This window comes from Cetorhinus maximus, chromosome 10 (assembly GCF_964194155.1).
Source record: "Cetorhinus maximus chromosome 10, sCetMax3.hap1.1, whole genome shotgun sequence".
Taxonomy (NCBI): domain Eukaryota; kingdom Metazoa; phylum Chordata; class Chondrichthyes; order Lamniformes; family Cetorhinidae; genus Cetorhinus; species Cetorhinus maximus.
In genome coordinates, this window is record NC_135888.1 from 113,174,499 (window position 1) to 113,188,948 (window position 14,450).

Sequence of the window (14,450 nt, forward strand, 5' to 3'; positions counted from 1 at the left end):
CTGCTGTGGGATTTCCAGTGGCTGTTTCTGCTGTTGTTTTCCTGTGGCTGTTCCTGCTGTTGTGGGATTTCCTGTGGCTTTTCCTGCTGCTGTGGGACTCCTTGTGGCTGTTCCTGCTGCTGTGGGATTTCCTGTGGCTGTTCCTGCTACTGTGGGGTTTCCAGTGGCTGTTCTTGCTGCTGTGAGGTTCCCAGTGGCTGATCCTGCTGCTGTGGGATTTCCGAGGCTGTTACCACTACTGTGGGCTTTCCTGTGGCTGTTTCGGCTGCTGTTTTCCTGAGGCTGTTCCTGCCGTTGTGGGAGTTCCAGCAACTGCTGTTGTGGCATTTCCTGTGGCTGTTCCCGCTGCTGTGGGATTTTCTGCGGCTGTTCTTGCTGCTTTGGTACTTCCTGTGGCTGTTCCTGCTGCTGTGGGATTTCCTGTGTCTGCTGCTGTGGGATTTCCTGTGGCTGTTCCCGATTCTGCTGATGTTTTCCTGAGGCTGATCCTTCTGCTATGGATTTCCAGTGGCTGTTTCTGCTGTTGTTTTCCTGAGGCTTATGCTGCTGCTGTGGGATTTCCTGTGGCTGATTCTGCTGCTGTTTTCCTGAGGCTGTTCCGGCTGTTGCGGGATTTTCTGTGACTGCTGTTGTGGAATTTCCTGTGGCTGTTCCTGCTGCTGCTATATTCCTGTGTCTATTCCTGCTGCTACTGCATTCCCGTGGCTGTTCCTACTGTTGTGGGATTTCCTGTGGCTGTTCCTGCTGCTTTTGGGCTTCCTGTGGCTGTTCTTGCTACTGTGGGGTTTGCAGTGGCTGTTCCTTCTGCTGTAGGGTTTCCAGTGACTGTTCCTGCTGCTGTGGGATTTCCGAGGCTGTTACCACTACTGTGGGATTTCCTGTGGCTGTTACTGCTGCTGTTTTCCTGAGGCTGTTCCTGCAGTTGTGTGAGTTCCAGCAGCTGCTGTTGTGGGATTTCCTGTGGCTGTTCTAGCTGCTGTGGGAATTCCTGTGGCTGTTCCTGCTGCTGTGGGACATCCTGTGGCTGTTCCCGCTGCTGTGGGATTTCCTGTGGCTGTTCCCAATTCTGCTGCTGTTTTCCTGACGCTGTTACTGCTGCTATGGGATTTCCAGTGGATGTTTCTGCTGCAGTTTTCCTGAGGCTGTACCTGCTGCTGTGGGATTTCCTGTGGCTGCTGTTCTAAGATTTCTTGTGGCTGTTCCTGCTGCTGTGGGATTTCCTGTGGCTGTTCCTGCTGCTGTGGGATTTCCTGTGGCTGTTCCTGCATCTCTGGGGTTTCCAGTGGCTTTTCTTGCTGCTGTGAGGTTTCCAGTGTCTGTTCCTGCTGCTGTGGGATTTCCTGTGGCTGTTCCTGCTGCTGTGGGATTTCCTGTGGCTGTTCCTGCTACTCTGGGGTTTCCAGTGGCTGTTCTTGCTGCTGTGAGGTTTCCAGTGGCTGTTCCTGCTGCTGTGGGATTTCCGAGGTTGTTACCACTACTGTGGGGTTTCCTGTGGCTGTTTCTGCTGCTGTTTTCCTGAGGCTGTTCCTGCTGCTATAGGATTTCCAGTGGCTGTTTCTGCTGCAGTTTTCCTGAGGCTGTTCCTGCTGCTGTGGCATTTCCTGTGGCTGCTGTTGTGGGATTTCCTGTGGCTGTTCCTGCTGCTGTGGGATTTCCTGTGGCTGTTCCTGCTGCTGTGGGATTTCCTGTGGTTGTTCCTGCTGCTGTGGGATTTCCTGTGGCTGTTCCTGCTACTCTGGGGTCTCCGGTGGCTGTTCTTGCTGCTGTGAGCTTTCCAGTGGCTGTTCCTGCTGCTGTGGGATTTCCGTGGTTGTTACCACTACTGTAGCGTTTCCTGTGGCTGTTTCTGCTGCTGCTTTCCTGAGGCTGTTCCTGCAGTTGTGGGAGTTCCAGCCGCTGCTGTTGTGGGATTTCCTGTGGCTGTTCTTGCTGCTGTGGGACTTCCTGTGGCTGTTCCTGCTGCTGTGGGATTTCCTGTGGCTGCTGTTGTGGGATTTCCTGTGGCTGTTCCTGCTGCTGTTGGACTTCCTGTGGCTTTTCCCGCTGCTGTGCGATTTCCTGTGGCTGTTCCGAATTCTGCTGCTGTTTTCCTGAGGCTGTTCCTGCTGCTATGGGATTTCCAGTGGCTGTTTCTGCTGCTGTTTTCCTGAGGCTGATCCTGCTGCTGTGGGATTTCCTGTGGCTGTTTCTGCTGCTGTTATCCTGAGGCTGTTCCTGCTGCTGTGGGATTTCCTGTGGCTGCTGTTGTGGGATTTCCTGTATCTGTTCCTGCTGCTGTGGGATTTCCTGTGGCTGTTCCTGCTGCTGTGGGATTTCCTGTGGCTGTTCCTGCTACTCTGGGGTTTCCAGTGGCTGTTCTTGCTGCTGTGTGGTTTCCAGTGGCTGATCCTGCTGCTGTGGGATTTTCGAGGCTGTTACCACTACTGTGGGTTTTCCTGTGGCTGTTTCTGCTGCTGTTTTCCTGAGGCTGTTCCTGCAGTTGTGGAAGTTACAGCAGCTGCAGTTGTGGGATTTCCTGTGGCTGTTCCTGCTGCTGTTTTGCTGAGGCTGTTCCTGCTGCTATGGGATTTCCAGTGGCTGTTTCTGCTGTTGTTTTCCTGAGGCCGTTCCTGCTGCTGTGGGATTTCCTGTGGCTGCTGTTGCGGGATTTCCTGTGGCTGTTCCTGCTGCTGTGGGATTTCCTGTGGCTGTTCCTGCTGCTGTGGGAATTCCTGTGGCTGTTCCTGCTACTGTGGTGTTTCCAGTGTCTGTTCTTGCTGCTGTGAGGTTTCCAGTGGCTGTTCCTGCTGCTGTGGGATTTCCAAGGCTGTTACCACTACTGTGGGCTTTCCTGTGGCTGTTTCGGCTGTTGTTTTCCTGAGGCTGTTCCTGCCGTTGTGGGAGTTCCAGCAACTGCTGTTGTGGCATTTCCTGTGGCTGTTCCTGCTGCTGTGGGATTTTCTGCGGCTGTTCTTGCTGCTGTGGGACTTCCTGTGGCTGTTCCTGCTGCTGTGGGATTTCCTGTGTCTGCTGCTGTGGGATTTCCTGTGGCTGTTCCCGAATCTGCTGATGTTTTCCTGAGGCTGTTCCTTTTGCTATGGATTTCCAGTGGCTGTTTCTGCTGCTGTATCCTGAGGCTTATGCTGCTGCTGTGGGATTTCCTGTGGCTGATTCTGCTGCTGTTTTCCTGAGGCTGCTCCTGCTGTTGCGGGATTTTCTGTGACTGCTGTTGTGGAATTTCCTGTGGCTGTTCCTGCTGCTGCTATATTCCTGTGTCTATTCCTGCTGCTATCGCATTCCCGTGGCTGTTCCTACTGTTGTGGGATTTCCTGTGGCTGTTCCTGCTGCTTTGGGATTACCTGTGGCTGTTCCTGCTACTGTAGGGTTTGCAGTGGCTGTTCCTGCTGCTGTGGGGTTTCCAGTGGCTGTTTCTGCTGCTGTGGGATTTCTGAGGCTGTTACCACTACTGTGGGATTTCCTGTGGCTGTTTCTGCTGCTGTTTTCCTGAGGCTGTTCCTGCAGTTGTGGGAGTTCCAGCAGCTGCTGTTGTGGGATTTCCTGTGGCTGTTTCTGCTGCTGTTTTCCTGAGACTGTTCCTGCAGTTTTGGGAGTTCTAGCAGCTGCTTTTGTGGGATTTCCAGTGGCTGTTCTTGCTGCTATGGGACTTCCTGTGGCTGTTCCTGCTGCTGTGGGACTTCCTGTGGCTGTTCCTGCTGCTGTGGGATTTCCTGTGGCTGTTCCCAATTCTGCTGATGTTTTGCTGAGGCTGTTCCTGCTGCTACGGGATTTCCAGTGGCTGTTTCTGCTGCTGTTATCCTGAGGCTGTTCCTGCTGCTGTGGGATTTCCTGTGGCTGTTCCTGCTGCTGTGGGATTTCCTCTGGCTGTTCCTGCTGCTGTGGGATTTCCTTTGGCTGTTCCTGCTACTGTGGGGTTTCCAGTGGCTGTTCTTGCTGCTGTGAGGTTTCCAGTGGCTGTTACTGCTGCTGTGGGATTTCCGAGGCTGTTACCACTACTGTGGGGTTTCCTGTGGCTGTTTCTGCTGCTGTTTTCCTGAGGCTGTTCCTGCAGTTGTGGGAGTTCCAGCAGCTGCTGTTGTGGGATTTCCTGTGGCTGTTCCTACTTCTATTTTCCTGAGGCTGTTCCTGCTGCTGTGGGATTTCCCATGGCTGCTGTTGTGGGATTTCCTGTGGCTGGTCCTGCAGTTGTGAGAGTTCCAGCAGCTGCTGTTGTGGGATTTCCTGTTGCTGTTCCTTCTGCTCTGGCATTTTCTGTGGCTGTTCTTGCTGCTGTGGGAGTTCCTGTGGCTGTTCCCGCTGCTGTGGGATTTCCTGTGGCTGTTCTCAATTCTGTCGGATTTCCAGTGGCTGTTTCTGCTGCTGTTTTCCTCAGGCTGTTCCTGCTGCTGTGGGATTTCCTGTGGCTGCTGTTGTGGGATTTCCTGTGGCTGGTCCTGCTGCTGTGGGATTTCCTGTGGCTGTTTCTGCTGCTTTGGGATTTCCTGTGGCTGTTTCTGCTGCTGTTTTCCTGAGGCTCTTCCTGCTGTTGTGGGATTTCCTGTGGCTCTTCCTGCTGCTGTGGCACTCCCTGTGACTTTTCCTGCTGCTGTGGGATTTCCTTTGGCTCTTCCTGCTACTGTGGGGTATCCAGTGGCTATTCTTGCTGCTTGGAGGTTTCCAGTAGCTGATCCTGCTGCTGTGGGATTTCCGAGGCTGTTATCACTACTGTGGGATTCCTGTGGCTGCTTCTGCTGCTGTTTTCCTGAGGCTGTTCCTGCAGTTGTGAGAGTTCCAGCAGCTGCTGTTGTGGGAAGTCCTGTGTCTATTCCTGCTGCTACTGCATTCCAGTGGCTGTTCCTACTGTTGTGGGATTTTCTGCGGCTGTTCCTGCTGCTTTGGGGTTTCCTGTGGCTGTTGCTGCTACTGTGGGGTTTGCAGATGCTGTTCCCGCTGCTGTGGGGTTTCCAGTGGCTGTTCCTGCTGCTGTGGATTTCCGAGGCTGTTACCTCTACTGTGGGGTTTCCTGTGGCTGTTTCTGCTGCTGTTTTCCAGAGGCTGTTCCTGCAGTTGTGGGAGTTCCAGCAACTGCTGTTGTGGGATTTCCTGTGGCTGTTGCTGCTGCTGTGGGATTTTCTGTGGCTGTTCTTGCTACTGTGGGACTTCCTGTGGCTGTTCCTGCTGCTGTGGGATTTCCTGTGGCTGCTGTTGTGGGATTTCCTGTGGCTGTTCCTGCAGCTGTGGGATTTCCTGAGGCTCTTCCTGCTGCTGTGGGATTTCCTATGGCTCTTTCTGCAGCTGTGGTGTTTCCAGTGGCTGTTCCTGCTGCTGTAGGATTTCCTGTGGCTGTTCCTGCTGCTGTGGGACTCCTTGTGGCTGTTCCTGCTGCTGTGGGATTTCCTGTGGCTGTTCCTGCTACTCTGGGGTTTCCAGTGGCTGTTCTTGCTGCTGTGAGGTTTCCAGTGGCTGTTCCTGCTGCTGTGGGATTTCCGAGGTTGTTACCACTACTGTGGGGTTTCCTGTGGCTGTTTCTGCTGCTGTTTTCCTGAGGCTGTTCCTGCTGCTATGGGATTTCCAGTGGCTGTTTCTGCTGCAGTTTTCCTGAGGCTGTTCCTGCTGCTGTGGTATTTCCTGTGGCTGCTGTTGTGGGATTTCCTGTGGCTGTTCCTGCTGCTGTGGGATTTCCTGTGGCTGTTCATGCTACTCTGGGGTCTCCAGTGGCTGTTCTTGCTGCTGTGAGGATTCCAGTGGCTGTTCCTGCTGCTGTGGGATTTCTGAGGTTGTTACCAATACTGTGGGATTTCCTGTGGCTGTTTCTGCTGCTGTTTTCCTGAGGCTGTTCCTGCAGTTGTGGGAGTTCCAGCAGCTGCTGTTGTGGGATTTCCTGTGGCTGTTCATGCTGCTGTGGGACTTCCTGTGGCTGTTCCTGCTGCTGTGGGGCATCCTGTGGCTGTTCCCGCTGCTGTGGGATTACCTGTGGCTGTTCCCAATTCTGCTGCTGTTTTCCTGACGCTGTTCCGGCTGCTATGGGATTTCCTGCCCCTGTTTCTGCTGCAGTTTTCCTGAGGCTGTTCCTGCTGCTGTGGGATTTCCTGTGGCTGCTGTTGTGGTATTTCCTGTGGCTGTTCCTGCTGCTGTGGGATTTCCTGTGGCTGTTCCTGCTACTCTGGGGTTTCCAGTGGCTGTTCTTGCTGCTGTGAGGTTTCCAGTGGCTGTTCCTGCTGCTGTGGGATTTCCTGTGGCTGTTCCTGCTGCTGTGGGATTTCCTGTGGCTGTTCCTGCTACTCTACGGTTTCCAGTGGCTGTTCTTGCTGCTGTGAGGTTTCCAGTGGCTGTTCCTGCTGCTGTGGGATTTCCGAGGTTGTTACCACTACTGTGGGGTTTCCTGTGGCTGTTTCTGCTGCTGTTTTCCTGAGGCTGTTCCTGCTGCTATGGGATTTCCAGTGGCTGTTTCTGCTGCAGTTTTCCTGAGGCTGTTCCTGCTGCTGTGGTATTTCCTGTGGCTGCTGTTGTGGGATTTCCTGTGGCTGTTCCTGCTGCTGTGGGATTTCCTGTGGCTGTTCCTGCTGCTGTGGGATTTCCTGTGGCTGTTCCTGCTGCTGTGGGATTTCCTGTGGCTGTTCATGCTACTCTGGGGTCTCCAGTGGCTGTTCTTGCTGCTGTGAGGATTCCAGTGGCTGTTCCTGCTGCTGTGGGATTTCTGAGGTTGTTACCAATACTGTGGGATTTCCTGTGGCTGTTTCTGCTGCTGTTTTCCTGAGGCTGTTCCTGCAGTTGTGGGAGTTCCAGCAGCTGCTGTTGTGGGATTTCCTGTGGCTGTTCCTGATGCTGTGGGATTTTCTGTGGCTGTTCTTGCTGCTGTCGGACTTCCTGTGGCTGTTCCCGCTGCTGTGGGATTTCCTGTGGCTGTTCCAAATTCTGTGGGATTTCCTGTGGCTGTTTCTGCTGCTGTTTTCCTGCGATGTTCCTGCTGTTGTGGGATTTCCTGTGGCTGCTGTTGTGGGATTTCCTATGGCTGTTCCTGCTGCTGTGGGATTTCCTGTGGCTGTTCCTGCTGCTGTGGGATTTCCTGTGGCTGTTTCTGCTGCTGTGGGATTTCCTGTGGCATTTCTGCTGCTGTTTTCCTGGGGCTGTTCCTGCTGTTGTGGGATTTCCTGTGGTCTTCCTGCTGCTGTGGCACTCCCTTTGACTGTTCCTGCTGTTGTGGGATTTCCTTTGGCTCTTCCTGCTGCTGTGGGACTCCTTGTGGCTGTTCCTGCTGCTGTGGGATTTCCTGTGGCTGTTCCTGCTACTCTGGGGTTTCCAGTGGCTGTTCTTGCTGCTGTGAGGTTTCCAGTGGCTGTTCCTGCTGCTGTGGGATTTCCGAGGTTGTTACCACTACTGTGGGGTTTCCTGTGGCTGTTTCTGCTGCTGTTTTCCTGAGGCTGTTCCTGCTGCTATGGGATTTCCAGTGGCTGTTTCTGCTGCAGTTTTCCTGAGGCTGTTCCTGCTGCTGTGGTATTTCCTGTGGCTGCTGTTGTGGGATTTCCTGTGGCTGTTCCTGCTGCTGTGGGATTTCCTGTGGCTGTTCATGCTACTCTGGGGTCTCCAGTGGCTGTTCTTGCTGCTGTGAGGATTCCAGTGGCTGTTCCTGCTGCTGTGGGATTTCTGAGGTTGTTACCAATACTGTGGGATTTCCTGTGGCTGTTTCTGCTGCTGTTTTCCTGAGGCTGTTCCTGCAGTTGTGGGAGTTCCAGCAGCTGCTGTTGTGGGATTTCCTGTGGCTGTTCATGCTGCTGTGGGACTTCCTGTGGCTGTTCCTGCTGCTGTGGGGCATCCTGTGGCTGTTCCCGCTGCTGTGGGATTACCTGTGGCTGTTCCCAATTCTGCTGCTGTTTTCCTGACGCTGTTCCGGCTGCTATGGGATTTCCTGCCCCTGTTTCTGCTGCAGTTTTCCTGAGGCTGTTCCTGCTGCTGTGGGATTTCCTGTGGCTGCTGTTGTGGTATTTCCTGTGGCTGTTCCTGCTGCTGTGGGATTTCCTGTGGCTGTTCCTGCTACTCTGGGGTTTCCAGTGGCTGTTCTTGCTGCTGTGAGGTTTCCAGTGGCTGTTCCTGCTGCTGTGGGATTTCCTGTGGCTGTTCCTGCTGCTGTGGGATTTCCTGTGGCTGTTCCTGCTACTCTACGGTTTCCAGTGGCTGTTCTTGCTGCTGTGAGGTTTCCAGTGGCTGTTCCTGCTGCTGTGGGATTTCCGAGGTTGTTACCACTACTGTGGGGTTTCCTGTGGCTGTTTCTGCTGCTGTTTTCCTGAGGCTGTTCCTGCTGCTATGGGATTTCCAGTGGCTGTTTCTGCTGCAGTTTTCCTGAGGCTGTTCCTGCTGCTGTGGTATTTCCTGTGGCTGCTGTTGTGGGATTTCCTGTGGCTGTTCCTGCTGCTGTGGGATTTCCTGTGGCTGTTCCTGCTGCTGTGGGATTTCCTGTGGCTGTTCCTGCTGCTGTGGGATTTCCTGTGGCTGTTCATGCTACTCTGGGGTCTCCAGTGGCTGTTCTTGCTGCTGTGAGGATTCCAGTGGCTGTTCCTGCTGCTGTGGGATTTCTGAGGTTGTTACCAATACTGTGGGATTTCCTGTGGCTGTTTCTGCTGCTGTTTTCCTGAGGCTGTTCCTGCAGTTGTGGGAGTTCCAGCAGCTGCTGTTGTGGGATTTCCTGTGGCTGTTCCTGATGCTGTGGGATTTTCTGTGGCTGTTCTTGCTGCTGTCGGACTTCCTGTGGCTGTTCCCGCTGCTGTGGGATTTCCTGTGGCTGTTCCAAATTCTGTGGGATTTCCTGTGGCTGTTTCTGCTGCTGTTTTCCTGCGATGTTCCTGCTGTTGTGGGATTTCCTGTGGCTGCTGTTGTGGGATTTCCTATGGCTGTTCCTGCTGCTGTGGGATTTCCTGTGGCTGTTCCTGCTGCTGTGGGATTTCCTGTGGCTGTTTCTGCTGCTGTGGGATTTCCTGTGGCATTTCTGCTGCTGTTTTCCTGGGGCTGTTCCTGCTGTTGTGGGATTTCCTGTGGTCTTCCTGCTGCTGTGGCACTCCCTTTGACTGTTCCTGCTGTTGTGGGATTTCCTTTGGCTCTTCCTGCTGCTGTGGGACTCCTTGTGGCTGTTCCTGCTGCTGTGGGATTTCCTGTGGCTGTTCCTGCTACTGTGGGTTTCCCATTGGCTGTTCTTGCTGCTGTGAGGTTTCCAGTGGCTGATCCTGCTGCTGTGGGATTTTCGAGGCTGTTACCACTACTGTGGGTTTTCCTGTGGCTGTTTCTACTGCTGTTTTCCTGAGGCTGTTCCTGCAGTTGTGGAAGTTACAGCAGCTGCTGTTGTGGGATTTCCTGTGGCTGTTCCTGCTGCTGTGGGATTTTCTGTGGCTGTTCTTGCTGCTGTGGGACTTCCTGTGGCTGTTCCTGCTGCTGTGGGATTTCCTTTGGCTGCTGTTGTGTGACTTCCTGTGGCTGTTCCTGCTGCTGTGGGACTTCCGGTGGCTGTTCCCGCTGCTGTGGGACTTCCTGTGGCTGTTCCCGCTGCTGTGGCATTTCCTGTGGCTGTTCCCAATTCTGCTGCTGTTTCCCTGAGGCTTTATCCTGCTGCTATGGGGTTTCTAGTGGCTGTTTCTGCTGCTGTTTTCCTGAGGCTGTTCCTGCTGCTGTGGGATTTCCTGTGGCTGCTGTTGTGGGATTTCCTGTGGCTGTACCTGCTGCTGTGGGATATCCTGTTGCTGTTCCTGCTGCTGTGGTATTTACTGTGGCTGTTCCTGCTACTGTGGGGTTTCCAGTGGCTGTTCTTGATGCTGTGAGGTTTCCAGTGGCTGTTCCTGCTGCTGTGGGATTTCCTGTGGCTGCTGCTGTGGGATTTCCTGTGGCTGTTCCTGCAGCTGTGGGATTTCCTGTGGCTGTTCCTTCTGCTGTGGGATTTCCTGTGGCCGTTCCTGCTACTCTGGGGTTTCCAGTGGCTGTTCTTGCTGCTGTGAGGTTTCCAGTGGCTGTTTCTGCAGCTGTGGGGTTTCCAGTCGCAGTTCCCGCTGCTGTAGGATTTCCTTTGGCTGTTCCTGCTGCTGTGGGATTTCCAATGGCTGTTTCTGCTGCTGTTTTCCAAAGCCTGTTCATGCTGTTGTGGTATTTTCTGTGACTGCTGTTGTGGAATTTCCTGTGGCTGTTCCTGCTGCTGTGGGATTTCCGGTGGCTGTTCCTGCTGCTGCTATATTCCTGTGTCTACTCCTGCTGCTACTGCATTCCAGTGGCTGTTCCTACTGTTGTGGGTTTTCCTGTGGCTGTTCCTGCTGCTTTGGGGTTTCCTGTGGCTGTTCCTGCTACTGTGGGGTTTGCAGTGGCTGTTCCTGCTGCTGTGGGGTTTCCAGTAGCTGTTCCTGCTTCTGTGGGATTTCTGATCCTGTTACCACTACTGTGGGATTTCCTGTGGCTGTTACTGCTGCTGTTTTCCTGAGGCTGTTCCTGGAGTTGTGGGAGTTCCAGCAGCTGCTGTTGTGGGATTTCCTGTGGCTGTTCTTGCTGCTGTGGGACTTCCTGTGGCTGTTACCGCTGCTGTGGGATTTCCTGTGGCTGTTCTCAATTCTGTGGGATTTCCAGTGGCTGTTTCTGCTGCTGTTTTCCTGAGGCTGTTCCTGCTGCTGTGGGATTTCCTGTGGCTGCTGTTGTGGGATTTCCTGTGGATGTTCCTGCTGCTGTGGGATTTCCAGTGGCTGTTTCTGCTGTTGTTTTCCTGTGGCTGTTCCTGCTGTTGTGGGATTTCCTGTGGCTTTTCCTGCTGCTGTGGGACTCCTTGTGGCTGTTCCTGCTGCTGTGGGATTTCCTGTGGCTGTTCCTGCTACTGTGGGGTTTCCAGTGGCTGTTCTTGCTGCTGTGAGGTTCCCAGTGGCTGATCCTGCTGCTGTGGGATTTCCGAGGCTGTTACCACTACTGTGGGCTTTCCTGTGGCTGTTTCGGCTGCTGTTTTCCTGAGGCTGTTCCTGCCGTTGTGGGAGTTCCAGCAACTGCTGTTGTGGCATTTCCTGTGGCTGTTCCCGCTGCTGTGGGATTTTCTGCGGCTGTTCTTGCTGCTTTGGTACTTCCTGTGGCTGTTCCTGCTGCTGTGGGATTTCCTGTGTCTGCTGCTGTGGGATTTCCTGTGGCTGTTCCCGATTCTGCTGATGTTTTCCTGAGGCTGATCCTTCTGCTATGGATTTCCAGTGGCTGTTTCTGCTGTTGTTTTCCTGAGGCTTATGCTGCTGCTGTGGGATTTCCTGTGGCTGATTCTGCTGCTGTTTTCCTGAGGCTGTTCCGGCTGTTGCGGGATTTTCTGTGACTGCTGTTGTGGAATTTCCTGTGGCTGTTCCTGCTGCTGCTATATTCCTGTGTCTATTCCTGCTGCTACTGCATTCCCGTGGCTGTTCCTACTGTTGTGGGATTTCCTGTGGCTGTTCCTGCTGCTTTTGGGCTTCCTGTGGCTGTTCTTGCTACTGTGGGGTTTGCAGTGGCTGTTCCTTCTGCTGTAGGGTTTCCAGTGACTGTTCCTGCTGCTGTGGGATTTCCGAGGCTGTTACCACTACTGTGGGATTTCCTGTGGCTGTTACTGCTGCTGTTTTCCTGAGGCTGTTCCTGCAGTTGTGTGAGTTCCAGCAGCTGCTGTTGTGGGATTTCCTGTGGCTGTTCTAGCTGCTGTGGGAATTCCTGTGGCTGTTCCTGCTGCTGTGGGACATCCTGTGGCTGTTCCCGCTGCTGTGGGATTTCCTGTGGCTGTTCCCAATTCTGCTGCTGTTTTCCTGACGCTGTTACTGCTGCTATGGGATTTCCAGTGGATGTTTCTGCTGCAGTTTTCCTGAGGCTGTACCTGCTGCTGTGGGATTTCCTGTGGCTGCTGTTCTAAGATTTCTTGTGGCTGTTCCTGCTGCTGTGGGATTTCCTGTGGCTGTTCCTGCTGCTGTGGGATTTCCTGTGGCTGTTCCTGCATCTCTGGGGTTTCCAGTGGCTGTTCTTGCTGCTGTGAGGTTTCCAGTGTCTGTTCCTGCTGCTGTGGGATTTCCTGTGGCTGTTCCTGCTGCTGTGGGATTTCCTGTGGCTGTTCCTGCTACTCTGGGGTTTCCAGTGGCTGTTCTTGCTGCTGTGAGGTTTCCAGTGGCTGTTCCTGCTGCTGTGGGATTTCCGAGGTTGTTACCACTACTGTGGGGTTTCCTGTGGCTGTTTCTGCTGCTGTTTTCCTGAGGCTGTTCCTGCTGCTATAGGATTTCCAGTGGCTGTTTCTGCTGCAGTTTTCCTGAGGCTGTTCCTGCTGCTGTGGCATTTCCTGTGGCTGCTGTTGTGGGATTTCCTGTGGCTGTTCCTGCTGCTGTGGGATTTCCTGTGGCTGTTCCTGCTGCTGTGGGATTTCCTGTGGTTGTTCCTGCTGCTGTGGGATTTCCTGTGGCTGTTCCTGCTACTCTGGGGTCTCCGGTGGCTGTTCTTGCTGCTGTGAGCTTTCCAGTGGCTGTTCCTGCTGCTGTGGGATTTCCGTGGTTGTTACCACTACTGTAGCGTTTCCTGTGGCTGTTTCTGCTGCTGCTTTCCTGAGGCTGTTCCTGCAGTTGTGGGAGTTCCAGCCGCTGCTGTTGTGGGATTTCCTGTGGCTGTTCTTGCTGCTGTGGGACTTCCTGTGGCTGTTCCTGCTGCTGTGGGATTTCCTGTGGCTGCTGTTGTGGGATTTCCTGTGGCTGTTCCTGCTGCTGTTGGACTTCCTGTGGCTTTTCCCGCTGCTGTGCGATTTCCTGTGGCTGTTCCGAATTCTGCTGCTGTTTTCCTGAGGCTGTTCCTGCTGCTATGGGATTTCCAGTGGCTGTTTCTGCTGCTGTTTTCCTGAGGCTGATCCTGCTGCTGTGGGATTTCCTGTGGCTGTTTCTGCTGCTGTTATCCTGAGGCTGTTCCTGCTGCTGTGGGATTTCCTGTGGCTGCTGTTGTGGGATTTCCTGTATCTGTTCCTGCTGCTGTGGGATTTCCTGTGGCTGTTCCTGCTGCTGTGGGATTTCCTGTGGCTGTTCCTGCTACTCTGGGGTTTCCAGTGGCTGTTCTTGCTGCTGTGTGGTTTCCAGTGGCTGATCCTGCTGCTGTGGGATTTTCGAGGCTGTTACCACTACTGTGGGTTTTCCTGTGGCTGTTTCTGCTGCTGTTTTCCTGAGGCTGTTCCTGCAGTTGTGGAAGTTACAGCAGCTGCAGTTGTGGGATTTCCTGTGGCTGTTCCTGCTGCTGTTTTGCTGAGGCTGTTCCTGCTGCTATGGGATTTCCAGTGGCTGTTTCTGCTGTTGTTTTCCTGAGGCCGTTCCTGCTGCTGTGGGATTTCCTGTGGCTGCTGTTGCGGGATTTCCTGTGGCTGTTCCTGCTGCTGTGGGATTTCCTGTGGCTGTTCCTGCTGCTGTGGGAATTCCTGTGGCTGTTCCTGCTACTGTGGTGTTTCCAGTGTCTGTTCTTGCTGCTGTGAGGTTTCCAGTGGCTGTTCCTGCTGCTGTGGGATTTCCAAGGCTGTTACCACTACTGTGGGCTTTCCTGTGGCTGTTTCGGCTGTTGTTTTCCTGAGGCTGTTCCTGCCGTTGTGGGAGTTCCAGCAACTGCTGTTGTGGCATTTCCTGTGGCTGTTCCTGCTGCTGTGGGATTTTCTGCGGCTGTTCTTGCTGCTGTGGGACTTCCTGTGGCTGTTCCTGCTGCTGTGGGATTTCCTGTGTCTGCTGCTGTGGGATTTCCTGTGGCTGTTCCCGAATCTGCTGATGTTTTCCTGAGGCTGTTCCTTTTGCTATGGATTTCCAGTGGCTGTTTCTGCTGCTGTATCCTGAGGCTTATGCTGCTGCTGTGGGATTTCCTGTGGCTGATTCTGCTGCTGTTTTCCTGAGGCTGCTCCTGCTGTTGCGGGATTTTCTGTGACTGCTGTTGTGGAATTTCCTGTGGCTGTTCCTGCTGCTGCTATATTCCTGTGTCTATTCCTGCTGCTATCGCATTCCCGTGGCTGTTCCTACTGTTGTGGGATTTCCTGTGGCTGTTCCTGCTGCTTTGGGATTACCTGTGGCTGTTCCTGCTACTGTAGGGTTTGCAGTGGCTGTTCCTGCTGCTGTGGGGTTTCCAGTGGCTGTTTCTGCTGCTGTGGGATTTCTGAGGCTGTTACCACTACTGTGGGATTTCCTGTGGCTGTTTCTGCTGCTGTTTTCCTGAGGCTGTTCCTGCAGTTGTGGGAGTTCCAGCAGCTGCTGTTGTGGGATTTCCTGTGGCTGTTTCTGCTGCTGTTTTCCTGAGACTGTTCCTGCAGTTTTGGGAGTTCTAGCAGCTGCTTTTGTGGGATTTCCAGTGGCTGTTCTTGCTGCTATGGGACTTCCTGTGGCTGTTCCTGCTGCTGTGGGACTTCCTGTGGCTGTTCCTGCTGCTGTGGGATTTCCTGTGGCTGTTCCCAATTCTGCTGATGTTTTGCTGAGGCTGTTCCTGCTGCTACGGGATTTCCAGTGGCTGTTTCTGCTGCT